This window comes from Pinus tabuliformis, chromosome 3_2 (assembly GCF_031772625.1).
Source record: "Pinus tabuliformis cultivar Carrire ecotype Pingquan chromosome 3_2, CPIR1, whole genome shotgun sequence".
Lineage (NCBI taxonomy): Eukaryota > Viridiplantae > Streptophyta > Pinopsida > Pinales > Pinaceae > Pinus > Pinus tabuliformis.
Genome location: NC_142302.1, coordinates 461,069,103 through 461,086,783, shown reverse-complemented (window position 1 = coordinate 461,086,783; position 17,681 = coordinate 461,069,103). Strand labels below are relative to the sequence as shown.

Genomic DNA, 17,681 nt, shown 5'->3' with positions numbered 1-17,681 from the left:
ATACATAAAAACATTCAAAATTCTTTGTACGATGGAGGCGGAATCATGCAAAGGAAGGGAGTTTCCACAGTGGTATACTGATCACAGACAACAAAACTCCTAAATAAAGTCGAAGAGAGTGAACAAATAAACCAAAATCTGGAAGCTGAAGAGGTCTTATCTGATCAACGCACCTGCAACACAGGGAAAGTGCGATGCAGCGCACCTACTGCACATGGGAGGTGCGATGCATCTAGATTCCCAAGAGGAAAAAGTGTGATGGTCCAGGGACGAGACTTCAACTTGGTTCTTGGTCACAGTTTGCAACTTAGTTCAGGGATTTAGGCCGAGCTAATGATAGTCAGTAAATAGAAATCACAGGGGCTGATCTAATGAGGTTACTAGAGCCACCACTAGGGCAATTAGGGTGTTTGCAAATCAATTGTTCAGTTAATAAACAAAACCCAGAGATAGACTGAAGCAACGTTGATCTACTTTGCACTTGCATAGCAAATGTAGTTCGAAGGCTAGCTGCCTTAAATTCAGGCTCCGTCTGTAAGTTTATAAAGAAAATAAGTATAGACAAGCAAACAATCTATTCACTCCCCAACGGAGTTTCCATTTTGTTATCGGGAAATATAGTGTCTATGCAGAGCTGCTAGTCCCACTAAGATGGGTAGCTATCTTAGAAACAAACAGATTAAAGTTACTTTCGTTTTCCTTTATGAGAAGTAGATAGGAGAGGATCAAAGAATACCAACCTCGATCTTTCGCTCGGTTCTTTGCTTGTTCCTTCTCCTCACCGACAGGTCTTTGCCGCTTCTCCCTTGACCACTCCGCTTCAAAGAGTACCTGTAAATTCAAAGCAGCGTAATACCTTCAAAGTGCAGAGATCTACAATCATAAGCAATATAGGACCAGATATATATTGACCACACAAATGCATATACTATCAGACATACAAGAATGTGGAGGAAAACTTGAATAGATTTATTGATGTGAAGATTAGAAGAGAGGATTACAACCCATTGATCTGACCCAACGTCATCCTCTCAGCATGAAAGCCCTTCTTCACCTCATGAAAAGCTTAGATCACCCAACACTATGATATTCCGCCAGGAAACCAACAACACTTCCTTACAAGATACCAAATTCCAGCCTCTAGATCTCTGGGATGAGGGATCCATATATAGATGATTGCAGGGAGGTGAGTCAGCTTCTAGGATTTTGATTAGTGTCTTCTCTCTGATATTTCTTGATTCTACTTGGAGATTAATGATCTCTCACTCATCCCTGGGTGAATTCAGAGAGGTAAGTGTCACAGGAGAAGTTTCTGGAAGATTCCATGATCATCCACCTCGCAAACTGTCTCTGCCATTTGTCCATTCCCGCCCATCGCACACTACAGAAGGGCTTTCCAGTATGCATCACACCTTTTACACTGGGCAGGTGAGATGCATCACACCCTTAGCACTGAGCAACCTATATGGTCTAGTTTTGACTAGTTCTGAGCAGTTTTCTGTGGAGAACTTTTGGGAGATGATGTAATCAGCTGACCTTGTTCCTTTAGGGCATGAAACAAAACTTTTAGGGACTCAGAAGCCCTTGGTTTATGGACATATATGATTGGGGTTGCAGTGCCCAAAAATTTCTATGACATATAAGACACCTAAAATTTTGAAGTTTAACAACTATAACTTGGATTTAGAAAAATCCTTGCCGGATTTTCTCTAAATATGACCAGAATTTCCATAATTTTTTGGGAAACTCCTCTGCCTCGTTAGATTATTCCAGGGAGGTCCCGCCATGATCAGGACCATCAGATGGGTGGTGCCATGTTAATAGTTGGGATTTTAGTGGGGTCTCCCCCTTGTGACATCAATGGGAGGAGGGGGAGGCCCTACATATATATGGCGGAATTTAGTGAGCCCTTGGATTGCACTCTCAAAAAACCAGGTGGAACTGTGATTTTCATCAACACTGGGATTTCGTTGTGTGTTCCAATATTTTCGATTCATTGTATGTATAAAATAACTTGAAAGCCTATAGTATAATTTTGTGGTTCGACTCTTAGGCTAGATGCATTAATTCTAAATTTCCATAATAGTTGTACAATTAACAATAGGAAAAGGAGCGATTTAGGGTTCTATAGTTGTGACAAAAGGCTTCATACCGAGGAAACTAATCCTTTTACTTTCTTTAAGAATATAACTTTGGTGGCACGAAAATTTCCATATCTATAACGAGGTTTTTACAAAAATGTTTTGTTCAATATAGGGGTTCTATAGTCCCCACTGCTCTTTTGGTCTTGCGAAGATGCCAAAGAGTACATAATATCATTTTGTCACCACAGAAGTGGAGTGTGAGTAAAAAAAATGCAATTATTTTCTCAACCTGGTTCTATATTTTAAACTCCCAAGTCATCTCTTTTCTCCTCTGTTGCATCATTTGAAGTATCATAGAAGGATAAAAATTTGGTTTCACTTGTGGAGGGTACAATGGCTAGTAAAGGCAAGGAAATTGTTGAGCCTATCATTCAAAATTTGGAGGAGCCTAAGAAGACTACACAAACATAGAAGGAATCAAATCCATTTTGATATATGGAGGTTACAATTGATAGTAAAGGTGAGGAAATTGTTAAGCCCATTAGTCAAAATCAAGAGAAGCTTAAGAAGACGACAAAAATAAAAGAGTCAAACTAAGAATTGGAAATATTGTTAGATGAAGAGGAAAAAAAATCAACAAAGGATTTAATTAAACTTGTTTAGGAGAAAGAGGATTTATTAAAGAAAAAACACAATGATATTAAGGTGATGCAAGAGAAGGTTCTTTGAGTTATGCAGATGTATAGAATTCCATGGATAGGGTATGACATAAGGTAGAAAGAACAAAAGAGTCTGCAACACAAAGCTTTACTAAGAGCCTCCTAGATGTTGTTGATAACTTGTTAAGATCATAATTTGTTGCTAAAGAAATATCTTGTAAGATACACCCTCCTAAGGTTCAAGTGGAGATACACAACTATTGAAAATGCTTTTGGAAGGGGTGGTAATGACTGAAAAGCAAATTTCAGATGTGTTTTTGAACCAACAAGCAAGGTTGACATGATAGATCCTCCACTTGGATATTTTTTTTCTCAGTGCCAATATGGACTCATTATGTTGTTATGGTATGGAAATTTATAATTTATTTACTATATATATCTCCTTTTTGAGGGATTCCAGAGGCGGAATCAACCTCTCTTTGACCATCAACTAGTTTGTAACTGTTCTTTTCTGTTCTAGTCTCTTGGTCAATAGATAAATGGCGTGGACGTAGGTTTTTATGTTCCTCATCCATCAATGAATAGGGAATTAGTACGAGACCACATTTTTCCTCGTCACTGATAAATGAAGGATGATTACTGTGTGGTGTTATTACAAGGAAAAAGCCTTCTAGCAGAGGTTTTTGCGAAGGCCCCTATAAAAATAGCCCAAAAATATGTTTGTAGTGGAGGTCACTAGCGGAAGTGGGCAGACGAATGTTTTAGTAGATGGTTTTTGGATGATGCGTCTAAAATATACAAACACACCGGTGCTTTACTATCCATACAAGCACTAGTGTTTCATATAACATGGTGCACTATGGAAATTTATTTTTATAAAAAAAAAAAAAAAAAAACATGGTGTGCTAAATACCACAACGCACTAGTGCTTGAATAGTCAATATCACCAGTGTCCTTCATATAGTCAAATGTCCCGGTGCATAACATTAAGGAGCACCGCTGTAGTTTTAAATTTCAAAAAAATGCAGTGCTATTTTCCAATGATGCTCTGATGCGGTAAAATTATCAAAACTCCGTGGGGCATCTTCTAAAGTGCACCGCTAGGCAGTTTTTAATTTCTAAAAAAAGAGTGGTGCTATAGTAAAAACACAACACCGATGCAATACCTGTATATAAACGTTCCAACATGTCTCGAGAAAAACATCGTGATATTTTTTAATTAAAAAAATGTGGTGCTTTCGGATGTATCTCGTACCAGTGCGGTTAGGGAAACGTACCATTGGAGGGTTAAATAAAAAAACCATCCTGACCATAATTTTCATTTTTTTCCATCTACAGTGTGGGAGAGCTCTGAAGCACCGGTGAAACTCTTGCCACATGCAAGCACTCTGACATTGATGCTTCTCTTGTTCACTATCCTTCCGTACCATGGTCACTATTTGAGTTTCCAATTTTTTTTAATTTTAATTTTATTTATTTATTTATTTATTTTTTAAGTTTGCGATGCACTCGATGTGTTCGGCGCGCACCAATAGTGGTGTGCCCTGTAAATTTACAGGGTGCACTGCATTTCGGTGCGTGAACATAACATACCACTGTTGTTGCAATGCGTTTTGTAAAAGCAAATGCATCGGGAAAGTTTTGACAGATTGTATGTCAATGCATCACACCCAATGCATTTATATTTACCAAATTCACCACAAAAATAATATTTAAAAACATAGTTATAGCTCTATGCGTTTGATAACCTGAACGCTCCATACTGGTGTGAAAATGTTATACATGTGCACCAGTGCACAAGCGTACCATACCGCTATTAAAATCTAAATTTGTGAACCAACAATGTTGCATCATACTTATGTGTGCACTGATATCGGTGCAGTTATAGTTGAAAGCACATCGACATTGGTGCATGATTGTGCTTTGAGTGCACAGATGATTTTTTTTTTTAATTGAAAGTTATGTTTCCATATTTATAAATACATGTTTCATTTAATAAAAAAAATTATATTTTATGTATGAGGTTGATGTATTTATACCCTCACCCTATTATTGTAGTGACCTGAGTGCTTTTGAGGAATGTAGGCCTCCTCAAGTACTACGAGGAGGCTACATCCCTGAAGGCACACTCTATCTTATTGGCGCATCTGATCCACCGATGGAGTGCCCATAAGCAAGATTTCTGTGTCGGTCATAGGGCATGGTATAGACCCACTGAGGAGGATATATACTTTATCACTGATCTATCTAGGAGAGGGTAGGATTTTCTCTAGTTCCCTAATGTCCCCCATGGATTGAAACTGAGAGTCATCTTGCCTACACTTAGAGATATGTCAATCCTCATGCAGGTTGTCATTTTTAGGTCTGTGGTGGACAACTACGAATTTCTTCTTTTTCTATAAAGGAGGTTAGGTGCCTCTCGTTATTAGTCACCGCCATTGCACACTCTAGTAGTGATGGACAATGTATTAGTTTCTGTCTTTTTTATTATGTTGATTCTTTGATTCATGTGCCATGTTGCTCGGATGGTCTTACATTTTTTGAGGCAGTTTGCATGACTTTAGATAGATGACGTGCATTAAGACATGGGAGGGAGACCTTCCCTTTCACTTTCAAGATTTTTTGTTTATTTTTTGAGAGGTTTCCAAAGACAAGACCTACATTTGACCGCCTCCCTCCTATGTCGATCACTAAGCTTCAGATGCACATGTGGGGGTAGATGATGCCCAAGAGGGCCTGACGGAGTATTTGTCTAGGATTTCTCCCGAGGCACTAGTGCTACTGGCTAGTGAGGATGACCATCCTTTTGTCACAATGGTGTTTGCTTATGCGGGGATTGATTGGAGAGGGTGTCCCAGTATCCTCTTCACAATAAATGAGTCTTTAGATGATAAAGGTAATATTAGTGTTTTCCTTAAATTAATTTAGTTTCATTTTCTTCTTTTAATGAATTAGGAAAAAAATTATTCTAGCACATTCTTTAAGTTATTTTATTAATTTTTTTAATGAAATTGTCTAATTATTTTTGTGTATTATATATTTTGTAGACATTGGCTCATTTGATGGGGACATGCCTCCTCCCCCATTTCCAGATGGAGGAGATGAGGAGATAGGTGAACTCCAAGAGGGTGAGGCATATCCTTAGGAGGGCATGGACATCCAGGGTTGTAACATTGGTTTGCGATTTTAGATAGACTAATGCAACAGATTAGTCAAAGTTTTGGTTCAGGAGGGATTTTTCCCTACAAGGCCTCGGGATATGAACATGAATCCAATGCTTGTGGATCTCTACAGGGACCGTCCACACGAGATGATGTCTCTTATGCAACATGTCACTAGAGCTAGTAGGGCACTAGCAGTGATAAGGGATGTAGGCTGACATCATACAACAAAATATACATCAGGTGAGGGTGGTTATGATCATGATCCTGATCATGATGATGAAGGTGATGATAATGATATTTTGGTAGTACCACCCCATTAGATCATGACCGTCAGGGTTTCGGTGATCCTTCTGGTAGTACACCTCCTCGTTAGTTGTCTGGTGATGAGATGCCAAAGCTAGAGGATGTGCCTTATGTTTCTCCTAATAGAGTAGACAAACCACCTCCTCCTCCACCTCAGAGTTTTCTATACCACTTTGAGGGTGCAGTAGTTGACCATCCATTATCTTCTACAACAGAATAGCCCCCCCTCCTCCACCTCAGTTGAGTTCAACAAACATTGATCATGCAGTAGTTGACCATCTATCATCTTCTGCTGCATACCAGGTTGGCACTACGTCTATTTTATTGAATATTTGATTGCACCTATTTTACTTGATGTAGTTATAATGGCAGAAGTGTCCTCAGACACATAATTTTGTTAATCAGAAAAAATAATTACATAATTGATTTTGCAAGAGTTTACACCCGAACCACACAAACACTCTTGCAATGAGCTATATATAAGCTCCATGTCCTAACTACCTCTAACTATGGATCACTTATTAAATAACAAGTGTCCATTTACAATAAATGCTATTCAAACCAACTAGCTAACTAATCTCCTAAAATAGAGCCTAAGATACGACACATTTGGAGAGTCATATCTAGTTACAACAATATGCTAATTCTAAAAGTCTCCATTAAATAATTAAACATTCTAGAATAATAATTATTAATTTAATATCTTAAATTTATAATTATTTTATTCTAATTTTATAACCTATGATAAAATTGTATTTTTGGATCATCTAACATTCCCCCCTATGATCCAAAGATACATTACAGCAGATACCAAGTTCATCCCTGAACTTAGTAAATTTTATTTGGCCAAGCGGTTTCGTGAAAATGTCGGAGATCTGATCTTTGGAAGGACAATAAACTAGCTTGAGAACATCTTTGGCAATGAGAGATCTGATATGATGATACTTGGTGTTCACATGATTTGTCTTTGAATGAAAAACTGGGTTCTTGGCAAGTTTGATGGCTGACTGGCTGTCAATGAATAACGATGTAGCTTCTGCCTGAGAAATGCCCAAGTCCTGCAAAATTCGGCGCAACCAAACAATTTCACCTGCTGCTTCCCATGCTGAAATGTACTCTGCTTCTGCTGAAGAAGTGGCCACTGTAGCTTGTTTCTTATAACTCCAAGATACTGCTGCTGATCCCATGTTCATTAAATAACTTGATGTTGATGCTCGATCATCAATACTCCCAGCAAAGTCGGCATCAAAATATCCACCAAGTACAAAATTTTTAGTCTCTGTGTAAAGAAGACCAAAATCTTTTGTTCCTTGGATATATCGAAGAACTCTTTTGGCTGCATTCCAGTGGCTGTCTCGTGGTTCCTGCATAAAACGTGAAAGAATACTGACTGCATAAGATAGATCAGGACGAGTATTTGTCAAATAAATCAAGCTGCCAATCAACTGTCTGTAAGTTGTACTGTCCACCTTTTCCATCAAATTTAGAAAGTTTCAAGTTTTGCTCCATGGGGGTGAGAACGGGCTTGCAATCTTGCATGCCAAATCGCTGAAGAACCTCTGCTGCATACTTATTCTGAGAAATGAAAATATGATGTGGACGTTGGAAGACTTCAACTCCAAGATAGTAGTGAAGTAATCCCAAATATATCATCTTAAAACCTGCATGTAATTCCTTTTTCACCTATGCAATATGATCATCATGGTTGCCAGTAATGATCAAATCATCTACATACATAACAAGAATTACCAGATATTTTCCCTGTTGTCGCACATACAAAGTATCATCAGATTCACTTCGTTGAAAACCAACTTTCTTAAGGTATTCATCCATCTTTGCATACCAAGCTCGGGGAGCTTGTTTTAATCCATATAAAGCCTTGATCAATTTGCAGACTTTATGTTCTTGTCCTTCAACTTCAAAACCTGGTGGTTGGGTCATATACACTTCCTCCTGTAAATCCCCATTGAGAAAAGCACTTTTCACATCCATTTGATGAACTTTCCATCTTTTTTGAGCGGCTAATGCAAGTGTTAATCGGATGGTGTTCCATTTAGCTGTTGGAGCAAAAGTTTCTTCATAATCAATGCCTTCATGCTGCACAAAACCCTTTGCGACAAGTCGTGCTTTATACTTTTCAAGTTCACCCTTCTGATTATACTTAATTCTGTAAACCCATTTACATCCTATGGGTTTAACATTTGCTGGACAATCAACAAGTTTCCAAGTGTTGTTATCAATTACTACTTGATATTCTTCAACCATAGCCTGTTGCCATTCTTTATGTTTTACTGCTCCTTTGTATGTGGAAGGTTCAGTAAAATCATTTGCTATCAAGGAAAAATTGCCTTCACTTCTATGTGCCCTTCTGGTGCCAGTTTTATTCTGTTCATCAGGCTTTACATCTTTCAAAAGTTGAACTGCCCATTTCGGAAGTTGGTGCTCACTTTTTTGTGCTTCTGTAAAGTCCCCATCATTGTAAAGAGGATTAAAATAAACTGATGTTCGTCGTTCAGGTGAAGAATGTGGAGAATCACTGTCAGAAGAACTGCTGCTGCTTGGAGATGCAGATGAACTGCTAGAAGACCCAGATGATGTTGTTGATGCAGATGGACTTGATGACTCATCTTCAGAGGAAGGAAAATCAAGTTCATACCAATTTGGTGAAGTTGGTTGACTTTGCATTTTTCCATTTCTTTTACTTCCTTTAGTTTCTAACTTGTGAAGAAGATTTTCAATTTCTTCAGCACTCTTACTCTCTGTTTCATCAAAAATGACATCCCTGCTCACAATGAATTTTCCATTGGTCAAAAGACGATACCCTTTCTTCTCATCAGAATAGCCAATCATTATGCATTTTAAACTTCTTGAGTCAAGCTTAGTTCGTTTTTCTTTCGGAACTAAGGCATAACACACTGACCCAAAAACTCTGAGATGTTTAACTCGAGGTTTGAAACCAAACCAAGCTTCATAAGGTGTGATTCCGTTTAAAGAAGTAGTTGGAGATCTGTTTCTTAAGTAGACAGCTGTATGGATTGCTTCTGCCCAATATGTTGGACTTAACCTTTTGAAAGTTAACATGGATCTCGCCATGCCTAACAAAGTGCGATTCATTCTTTCGACTACTCCATTTTGCTGTGGAGTGTAAACATTAGTAAGATGTCGTCTGATGCCAATTTCACTGTAATAAGTTTTGAATTCATTTGAAGTGAATTCTCCCCCATTATCTATCCTGAGAGTACCTATCTTTTCTTTGACTTCATTTTCAACAAGTTGGCGAAAAATTTTAAACTTATCAAATGCTTCTGACTTGTTCTTCAAGAAGTAAACCCAAGTCATTCTGCTGAAATCATCAATGAATAGTAAGAAATATTTGCAACCACCAAATGAAGTTTGTAGTGGACCACAAACATCACTGTGAACTAGTTGTAGCCGCCTGTTTGCACGCCATGAACTTGTTGGAAAACTTTCTCGATTTTGTTTGCCATAAATGCAAGCTTCACATTTGCATTTTCCCTTTTGAATGTGGGAAGTCCTTTAACCATTCCTTGTTTCTGCAATTGAGAAAGACTCTCAAAATTCGAATGTCCATATCTTACATGCCATAATCTTATAGGTGAAATACCTGTAGTCACTGCCCCTGCAAAATCAGAATGCCTTGGAATAACTGTCCCTTTCATCCGTAACAGTTTTCCATCTTCATAACCTGTCATGACTATTTTCAAGTTCTGTTTCACTGAATTAATCTTCACTAAACCATCTTCCATAATCACCTGATGTCCTGCTTGTCGAATCGTGAATAAAGAGAGCAAATTTTTCTTGAAACTGGGTACATACCATACATTGGAAATCATTTTTTCTCCAATGCCAAGGAGAAAAACTTTTACTACTCCTTTTCCATAAGGAGTATGTTTTCTATCATCAGCAAGAAAAATGGAATTAAGTTGGCAATCTTGAAAATTCTAGAAAAAATCACGTCGACAAATCATGTGCTGAGTTGCCCCGGAATCCAAGATCCAGGGATCTTCATAGTCACTTCTAAGATGGGATGAAAGTTGTGATGCTGGTGAGGAAGTAAAAACATATTCTGAGTTATCTTCATCTTGATCATTTGCAAATTGTGCTGAATGTTGCTGAAACTTGGGAATTTTATCAAGTGATGTTCGACAATCTTCAGCATAATGGCCAACTTTGTTACATCTTCGACACACAATTTGACTTAAGCCTCTTCCTCTTCGTGTAGATTGTCCTCTGCCTCTGCTTTGACTTCTATTTTGAGATTGTCCTCTACCTTGATTATTATATCCTTGTCCTTGAAAATTGCCTCTTCCTTGGTTGTTTCCTCTACCTTGAAAATTATTTCTTCCTCCTCTGTTAAAATTGCTTCCTCGGCTTTGGCTTCGACCTCGATTATGTGGTGCTTGATTCTGATTCCATCTGCCTCTGCCTCGAGAACTATCGGCTGATGACTTACTAGTGCTGGCCTCTATGAGAAAAACATCTTCACCAACTTTCTTCTTCTTCCCAAAAGTTTTATCATGTCGAGTTAACATTTCACAGAGTTCATCAAACTTTAGTTTCTCTAATTTCCCAGTTACTTGTAGAGTCTCCAGAAAATGCGTATAGGAAGAAGGAAACCCAACAATTACAATTGTGACCATAAAGCTATCATCAATTGCGGGAAAACCAGCATTAATAATTTCTTGCTTAATATTTTTAAGTCTTGAGATATACTCAAGAACATCACTGCCTTCAGTTAATTTTTGTTGCAACAATTTTAATTGTAGATCAACTTTCTTTGATTCAGGCTGTGTATCAAAGAGGTCTTTAAAAGTTTTCAAGGCAGACCATGCATATATAGCATTTTATATATGGACATACATTTCATCATTCATAGACGATTTAATAAGAGCTAAGGCTTTAGCATTCTTGATTTCCCATTTTGCTAGTGCAGCTGCATCTGCGGGTTTATTCGGCTTAACATCTCCATTACATATTCCCTGCCATAATTCATTGTAAATGAGTGTGCTTTCGATGAGACGATGCCATGTTTTATAAGATTTGGTGCCTTCAATTTTGTCGGAATCAGAAAACAAATTAATCAACTTAGACATTTTAGCGTTGAAGCGTCGCACCAAGAATCAGAACAGAAATGACAAGATAGTCAACACAACACACCACACAAAAAAAACACGATCTATCGGGGCTTGGCCTTGACCCTCGAATAGTCGTCAAAACAGGAGAAAATTGACTGAGCTTTGCACTTGGCTCTAGTCAATTTCTCAAATTTTTACAAGGCAACTTTCAAAATTTGACTTTTTACAATGGTGCTTTTGCACATTATGGTAAAAAAAAGAAATTACCCCCCCTCAAAGTAAAATTACTTTGAGCTACAATATCATACTTATCTCTCCAAAGAAAAATTAAAGATAATATCCCCTTATTACTCCAAAAATAATTTTTACAAACAATAAATTCCCAAAATACAAAAACTCACCATATCTCTCCAAAATAAAATATGCCTTATCTCTCCAAAAATTTACAAAATAAAAAAAATATTCCTTATCTCTCCAACAAAAACTTTTCACTTTTCGGATTCACCTTTAAAATTACTTAAAAACAAACACTGTCAAACGTTGGATTTTTTTTTTACTTGTCCTTTAGGGTAATTCTTGACTCGCTGATGCTGGCTGGCTAGCTCTCACACTGGCTGGTTGGCTCTCGTGCAGGTTGGATGGCTCTCACGATGGCTCGCTATGTTGGCTTTACGTTGGCAATGGCAACTTTCAATATAATAACTCTCAAGTCGTTCAGGCCGTATCTACCATCATTTACAGGATAAAAATGCTTGTCCTCATTCGCCAGAATAATGGCTAACGTGCATACCAAAATTCTATCATCTAGCTTTCAATGCCAAATTACATTGGAGAAATAACAAAGTCTCCAAGGTACGAATCCCAGCTTTTCCAAACTCATTCTCCCTTAAATTATACTGTTGCAGCCCTTATTCAGGAAATTTCCATTCGTGTTTAAACAAGGCCCAAAGCATATGTACCTTTCAAGTACATTTCCTGCACTTAGATACAGTTCTCTCTACCAGGTAAAGTCTCTTTACTTTTCCTCTAATACATGAAGGCTCCGGTGGATTATAGATGAGATTTTTGTTGGAGTAGAAGCTGTTTGCGCAAGGAGTGTACATCTCTAAACATGATTTGGAAAGGCTTAGTATATCTTCCGATCAATTACAAGCCCTTATCATTTATCATGTAATTTCATTTACTGGTGTGCCTCTCTCCCAAATCTTTACAACAGAAATGGCAGAAGTTGTGAAGCAGCAACTGAATGGTGGTCGAAAGATTACATGCCAGTTGCTTGGCGCGACACTTGAGGAGTCTACTCTAGAAGAGCTGCTAGAGCATGTTGTTAGCTAGATTTATTTGCTATCAACTTCATATTTTGCCTGCTGGGTTGGGATACATTGTTTCTAATGTGTTGGGTTCTAATGGTTTAGAACACTACTTCGGAGGCATCAGCAGAGGCAGATTTTTTTAATAACAAAAAAAAAAAATTTCAGATTTAAAAATCTAAAAACAATAATAAAATTTATTTTCTTTCAAAAGAACTGGACAATTTCCATACCAATCATTCGCTGATTAATTCAATGGAGTTTTTCCAAAAACTTGTAGAGCTGGAATCTCCTCCTCACATCCACTGCAGCATTACTGGAGCTCTGATACCACAATAATGGCAGAAGTGTCCTCAGACACATAATTTTATTAATCAGAAAAAATAATTACATAATTGATTTTGCAAGAGTTTACACCCGAACCACACAAACACTCTTGCAATGAGCTATATATAAGCTCCATGTCCTAACTACCTCTAATTATGGATCACTTATTAAATAACAAGTGTCCATTTACAATAAATGCTATTCAAACCAACTAGCTAACTAATCTCCTAAAATAGAGCCTAAGATACGACACATTTGGAGAGTCATATCTAGTTACAACAATATGCTAATTCTAAAAGTCTCCATTAAATAATTAAACATTCTAGATTAATAATTATTAATTTAATATCTTAAATTAATAATTATTTTATTCTAACTTTATAACCTATGATAAAATTGTATTTTTGGATCATCTAACAAGTTATTTGACTTGTTTGTATGTGTGTGTGTGTGTATATATATATATATATATATATATATATATATATATATATATGGTGCATTTTTTTGTCATGTTTATGTACTTAATTTATATGTTGGTGTTGATGTCTATATTGTTAGGTCATGTTAAATATGTTCATTTAATGTGCTTGCAGATAGATGTGTATGTGATAATTTATATTAATTTGAGGATGTGTGTGGTGATGATATTAGATTACAATGTTTGTGTTTTTTTATATGTGATCACAATGATGATGCCCTATTAGATTGTTATATTTGTGTCCTAGCTAATGACATTTATATGTTCTAGAGGTGTATATAATTAGATGATGGTAGTGAATTCAAATGTGTATCTTAGATGATGTTTATGATTGTTAGATGGTTATCATCATGATGTTTACTTTTATGAAATAATATTTATTATAGATTATGTATTGGTGAACTTATATCAAACTTTTATATGTAAAATTGCATGCAAAACGACTTAATTTAAAAAAATGCAAAGATATTTTTATAAATGACCAAGTTTAGTATGCTTGAAACTATGATTGTAAAATTACGATAAATAATTTTCTATCGCTTAGATAATTCATTTATATTCAATCTAACTTAATTAGTAATTTATTTCAATACTCATAGGGAAAAAATAATTAAAGGTAAAATAATTTAGTTAGTTCTTAATAACATGAAACTGTGTAACTCATTCAATTCTTACTATAAAATATTATTAATAATAATTTATTCAAAAATACAATTCAACTAATTCAATATTGGTTTATAAAATTCAATCTATTGTTAAATTAAAAAACTGAAGTCATAATTTGTTATAACCCGCCGCCTAGATCCATCTTAACTCTTTATCTACCAAACACTGAGGGGATCAAATCTCTGGAGATGCAAACATCTTTTAGAGTGAAAATAGATTTGATCCATCTAGACACTTAGTAGATCCAAAGTTAAGATGGATCTAAGCTGGTATAATATATATGTAGTTGAAATTGAAATATTTTATATATAAATCATGTTCTCCACTTTAAAATGTTAAAATATGCCCCCTCATAATTTTTTCCTGTATGTATACATTTAATTAGATTTATTATTAATATTTTCTAAAATATTACATATCAAATCCATATTTAACATTGAAAAATTTACAAATATCCCTCATACATTGAATTAGAAAGCAATTATTAATGGAATAAGAAATCTCTCAATCTTTCTCACTAAAGTGAAAAAAAAGAAGAAAAAAAACAAATTAAATTACTTTACTTTTCTCTACATAAATTAACTATAAAATTATGTTATTTAATATGGACATTGAAATATTTTACTTATGGTTGTGAGTAAAATATTTTTTGTTTTAAATATCACATGTAAATGAAACATATAATGAATTACATATGAAGTAATATTAATAATACATTTCTTGTCAAGTGAAAAAATTACATTTCCTCCTTTCGAGTAAGAAATAAATTATAGTTTTTTTACTCATTACATTTATTCCTCATAATAAAAACTATTTTTTTTACTTTCTTTACTTTATATATTTGTATAAAATTATATAAGATTAAGGTGTAAATTGAAGTATTGTAATTATGGCCGACAATAATTTCTTTTGTTATTATTATTTTTAATTTGTTAATGGAGATTATTATTTTACTACTTTTCAATGTAATGTTACGTGACATCATCTCTCCCATATTGAAGTGTAGAATGCCACAATGCAATTAATTTGGATTTACTATAACTTAAAAAATATATATATATTTTTATAATATTTAATTTATTATTAAATTTATGAGACTTTCAAGCAATTTAAATTTAATATTTGTAGCAGCTCTTACCAATTTAAATTAGAAATTTCTCTCTCTAAAGATGAGGATAAAGAAATGTAACATAAGGCTTCATGTGAAGTTACTTGTAGTTGGGGATTTCCTCTATTGGAAGTTCTCCCTTAAAGATCCAAGTGAATTTTTTTCTAGTAATAAATATATAACATTTGTTGAGAAGTGTTGAAAGAAAGTCTCAATTTGACTTGGCCTTGGTAAAATTGAGAAAATTCGAATTTCCATATCAACAAACAACTTGGAGGAATTTAACTGAGGTGACATGGTTCTTTTCACTCGGTTAGCTCAATAAATTTGAGTCAGAGGGCTTGGAGTTCAGTGAAGCATGTGTGATTGCTAATTTGTAGCAATCAAGGTTAAGTTATTTCCAGTTTTATTTAGTTAACTAGTTCTAATTGTTGATAGAACTAGTTGGAGGTTAGTTGTGTAGTGGGACAACATTCTAACTTAGTGATCATCTAGTTAACTGACCAATTACCTCAAAATAGCTAGTGCATGCAAAGAATTTGTGTTCCCCAGTCATGGTGGAGATTCCAAGGCAGTGTAGCATCAATTGTAGACTAGTCTTGAGTGTACATGTGTTGCATGCAATCAATGATCCAACCTTGGAAATTGTGCAATCAATTTGAGGAAAATTACTATAGAATAGGGGCTAATTCCTCAAGATTTGTGTAAGGAAATAAAGGCTCAAGTAGAAGTAGAAATTGACTAAGTTTGTGTAAGCTTCTCATTGAGGAGAGAGATAAGTTATTCACTTATAGGTTGAGCTCAAAGTGAGCTAGAAATTGTAATGCATTCTCTATTCATATGTTTAATGCAAGCATAATTAAGGGGTTTTTAGTAGTTGCTTTTCCCTAGAAAAACATTGTGCATGTGTGTTATTTCTTATTGCATGTCTGAGATTGTTCTTCTAAATTGTGAATTAATTTCCACAGAGCAGTAGAGTATAATTGTGTCTCTTGATTTAGATTAAAATTTCTTGATCAGTTGCAATTCTACATCATATTTCTACATGGTATTAGAGTTGGATTCACATTAGAACAATAATTTCGAAGTTGTTCCTCAAGAGGTTCAAATTTGTAGCTTCATTGTACCAGGATCTCTTCATAGTTGGGATTATGACCTTCAACGGGTTGAGATTAGAGTATTCATTGGAAAGCAACTCGAATTTCATTTCATGGAAGAAACACATGGAGGCGATGCTTGATGACAACAAATTGTTGGAATATGTCAAGAGAAACATTGCATAACCAAGATCAGTTGATGCGCAAAACATAGCCAAATGGAAGAAAGTTGTAGCGAAAGTGAGGAGAATTATCTTGGAGGGAGTGTGAGACCACATTTTCTCAAATCTCCATGGGAAATAAACTCCTTTCACAATGTGGAATGTAGTAACAGAGCTATTTAAGAATAGTAGTGACCATAGAAAATTGGCCCTCAAAGACAAACTTTAAAATATCAAGATGTATAAGAATGACACTATTCCATAGTATCTCACCATATTTACACAAGTTCGAGATGAGCTTGGAGGGGTTGGTGTGAATTTTTTAGAAGATGACCAGTGAGCCTAGTTCTTCTAGGGCTTCCCAAAAGATGGCATAACTACAAGGACTTAGTGAATGGAAGGGAAATTTTGCAAAGTGGGAAATGTTATGGTTTGATTTGGTTTAAGAAGAGTTCAAGAGAAATACCAGAGATGGAGTAATACCCATAGATACAAAGAGGAATTTTCTCTAGTTGAAAAAGATTGAAGGCGAAGGGAAAGACATCCCAAAGAGAGGTTGAATTCATCCAAAGGGGTTAGAAGGACTTGTCCAAAATAAAATGTTTCAACTTTCATAAATTCAAGCACTATGCTACAAAGTGTCCACACAAAAACTCTAACAAAGGAGCCTGTAATAGGAGTAGCAGGTGAATAATTGGCTTCAAAATTCGAGTTAGACTTCACCTTGATCACATGCATGGTCAACATTGTGATGGGGAGTGTGTGGTACTTGGACTTGAGTGCCTCATTCCACATGATAGGGTGGAGAGAGTTTTTCAGTGACCTGGAGGTAATAGATATCTAGATGCATATTGAACTTAGAGATGAAGGAAGGTACAATGCTACCATGATTGGTATGGTAACCTTTAAGAGGGAGTCTAGATCTGCTCTTTTCCTCAAAGATGTTATGTTTGTACTCGGCTTGAAGAAGAACCTCAGCTCCATAGAAGTTTTGGAAGACCGTGGCTATGATGTGATATTCAATAAGGGGAAAGCCTTTATAAGACACACAACTACTAGGTAAGAGAAGTAATTTTAATTCAGAGTGAGAAACCTCTACGATCTAGAGGTATATTTTTCCATGCATGCAACTATACCTCAAGGAGTGAGGTGGGGCGACGTAGATCCTTAGTTCCAGAGTTGCATAAATTTAGGCAGGATCCATGGAGGTGTTATCCTCATGGTT

The 17,681-nt window shown here is 35.7% G+C and overlaps 1 pseudogene; it reads left to right on the top strand.

Annotated features, from left to right (window-relative positions):
- The first annotated feature begins 1,889 nt into the window (after positions 1 to 1,889).
- Positions 1,890 to 17,681, top strand: part of LOC149181289 (uncharacterized) — a 35,149-nt pseudogene continuing 19,357 nt past the window's right edge.